The sequence below is a fragment of the Crocuta crocuta genome, unplaced genomic scaffold (assembly GCF_008692635.1).
Source record: "Crocuta crocuta isolate KB4526 unplaced genomic scaffold, BGI_CrCroc_1.0 scaffold143, whole genome shotgun sequence".
Classification (NCBI taxonomy): Eukaryota; Metazoa; Chordata; class Mammalia; order Carnivora; family Hyaenidae; genus Crocuta; species Crocuta crocuta.
In genome coordinates, this window is record NW_027529175.1 from 3,480,143 (window position 1) to 3,483,461 (window position 3,319).

Below are 3,319 nucleotides of genomic sequence, written 5' to 3' on the forward strand. Positions count from 1 at the left end.
GGGCGGGGTGCCCTGCCCGGCCTGGGGCAGCCCGGGTTCACCCCGGAGCCCGCGCTGGCTGTGCCGCTGCTTGGCTGGCACGCAGCAGGCCCCGACCTCAGCCCTGCCCACTCTCTAAGCCCCCAGGAAGCTTGGCTGGGGACGTGGGCCCACAGTCGGCGCCTCAGCGCCCTCAGCTGGCCTCGGCCAGGATGGGGCTGGGCCCAGAGCTGGGGACACCGCCCGATCTGTCCCTGGGGTGGGGGGACTCATGCCCACCTCACCCAACCCGGAGCAGCCTCACAAACACCAAATCGGCAGGAGGGCATGGCAGAGGCCGTAAGGGCCATGTCCCCACCCCGGAGATGGCAGTCCCTCACCGGCCTGGGCCTGCCCCGGTTTGGAGATGTCACCCTCAGCTTCGAATCGGGTGCTCAGGGTCCTCTGCAGGCAGCTGCTGGGAGTCGGTGAGGCTGGCGGGCCCGCTCCCCAGGCGGGCTCCCCTGGGGTGGCCACGCTGCTTCCGCTACGAGCTCCCGCATTCCGTGTGCGTCCTGCTTCTGCCGCGCGGCCGCCTGGCGCCTGTGACCTGCCGCGCCTCTTGCTGCCTGGTTTTGGTTGTCGCTCACTCAAATTGGCAACACTCTGGTGTTTCGCGCTGCCATTTTGGCGGGCCGACTCCCCTCGTTCTTGCCCCACGTGCAGAAGGGACCCACTTTACGACGTCAGGAAGGCTCTGGGAGAGACAGCTGACCGCGTTCTTCTGAGAGAAGGGGCGGCTGTCCTGCAGGGGCCATCACCTCGCTGCTTGCCCTGGACTCCCGCCGAATCCGATGCCCAACAGGTTATGCTCGCAGGAAGCTGCAGCCTGGCTGCCTGAGCACCTTGGCCAGCGCCCCCTGCTGGTTTCGGAGTCTCCGAGAGCGAGAGCAGAGCGGTCGGTCGGTGGACTCCTCATGAGCCTCCTTATTATTATTTCCGACGTTCTCCACGAAGGTCAGGGGGCCCCTGGACCCCAGCCACCCCTGTGCCTGCCAGGTGTCCTGCACTGAGCCTTGTTTTTGTACTTAGCACTTAAGTGCACCCAAGATTTCTGCAATCTTTTCAGTGATGCTGATGCAGGCTATTTTTTGTCCCTTCCATTCACTTGTGGGTTTGTTCATTCCTAGCAATATGCCACACGCTTCCTACTGCCACACGCCACGCCCGGCCACAAAAGTGCCTGGCAAAATGGACGAGAGGCAGATGCGCTTTGCCATCTTGTTTGCTGGCCTTCTTGTGATGCTGCCCCCACCCCACGCCATCTTCATAATTAGACAGCGCCCTCTCCCTTTCTGAGCTGTTGTCATCCACTAGGAGCATCAGAGTTCTGGCAGTTTCCACGTAGGTTTAGCAGGAAAATCCATTCTGCACGGATGGGTCAAGTCCTTCCGGTTTGTGCTCTTGGCTGCAGCTACTTGGTGCCATTGAAATCTTAAATCTGGGCATTTTCCTCCTTCTGCAGCTGACTGGCCATTAAGGACGCAAGGTAAGGCCATTCCCACAGCCCAGCAGGGCTCGGCCGGCCGGCCCCAGGGGCACAGCCGTGACTGTGGGCGTGAGCCGAGCACTTGAATGTGTGGTCGGCCACTCTGAACCCGCAGGTGGAACTGCCTTGTCTCTGGTGCTGAGAGGGTCTCCCGCGTCGGTGCCAGTCCAGGAGAGAGCCGCCGGGTCTCGGCGTGTTGCCGTGGCCGCGGAGCATCACGGAGGGCCTTTCTAAATGTCACTATGCACATCTTAACCTTCAAAGCTCCGTGGAATTTTGGTACAATCAATACCGTGGCTGTGGCTCCCCAGTCAACTCGAGACGTCCCGTGCTTACAAATTGTACGTTTCGATGAGTTCTCAACACAAACAAAAGGACTCCCGTGAAGACAGTACTGGAGAGAAGCATTTCCAGGGATAAGAACCGTCTCCGTGGCAGGCAGCCGGGGCTCAGGGACGGGGGAGGCCCTGCTCCATGCCCTTCCTTGGGGTGGTCTGCGGTCCACCAATCGGAGACGTGAGGACAGCTGGAGTGGGCCCTCTGGTCCCAGCCGCGCCTGCTCGGAACATCCGGGGTAATCAGGCTTTAAGTGGCCTGGGAATGAGCAGGGCTGCTACCTGTTAGGCATCTGGATGTCCAGCCTGGTGTGAGAGCCCATCCTGAGGGGCGCAGGACGCCCCTTGCAGCTTCCTGTCATCAGCTCCATCACCACCAGGGGGCGTCACTGGGCAGGCAGCGGGGCTCACGCCCCCCCCGCCCCCCTCCATCAGCTTGCTGGGCACTCCAGCCGTCCTAAGAGCAGTTGGGGTCTCCTCTCAGCCCCATCCTCAGGGTGAGGAAACGGGCAGACAGAGAACCCCGTTGCCTGAGGCCCCAGAAGCGCGGGCCGGAGCTGGGATTCAGGACCAGGCTCCTGGGTGATGCCTGGGATGCCGAGATGGGCCCCAGCTCCGCATCTGTCCCCACGGCGCTCCGCTCTGACGCAGAACCAGTGCTGGGAAACCCAACTTCGGGTTAGGAAGCTGCTGTGGTCCGAGGGTTCCCCCAAATTCCTGTGCTGAAATCCAGCCCCCACTGTGACGGTCACAGGAGGCGGGGCCTTCGCGAGGTCACTAGGTCACAAGGCGGAGCCCTCATGAGTGGGAGCGGGGTCCTTACCAGAGACCCCACGGAGCCCCTTCCCACGTGTGAGGACACAGCGGGAAGATGACCCATGAACTAGGAGGGGCCTATGACACCAAATCTGCGCCCACTGAGCCGGGGCCACCCCAGCCTCCAGAGCCCTGAGGAAGAAAGTCCCGTGGCTTAAGCCCCCCAGTTGTGACGCTTCGTCCCGGCAGCCCAGACGGACCAAGACGGGGACCTGGAAGCCTAAACATGATCTCGTTTCTCAGAGCAGGTGTCTTGATGTTTTGGTTCCTTCCACAGCCAACCCGGCCAACAGCTGGCATGCCGTGCCAGCGCTGTGGTCCCAGGTCCCCCGAGAGAGGGCGGCCAGGGCAAGGAGGGCAGACTTCCCTGAACCGATCGAGTCAAGGAGAGGACGGGACGCCGGCGGCTCCCCGGGGAGAACACCCGACACGAGGTGCCCGGAGCTGACACCCGTACGTGGCTGGAGGGAAGGGGCGTCCCCCTCGCCGACGGGCTGAGGTCCTGGGTGACGGAGACGGACGGACACAGCCCAGCGGACGCACAGCTGGGGGCACAGTCCAGTCCAGTTGTGCTCCCGGGGTCCCTCTTGGCTTCAAAATGAAACCAGCCCCCCCCACAGCCCCCCCCCCGGAAGGCTCTGCAGGCGGCTCTCCCTCCCCC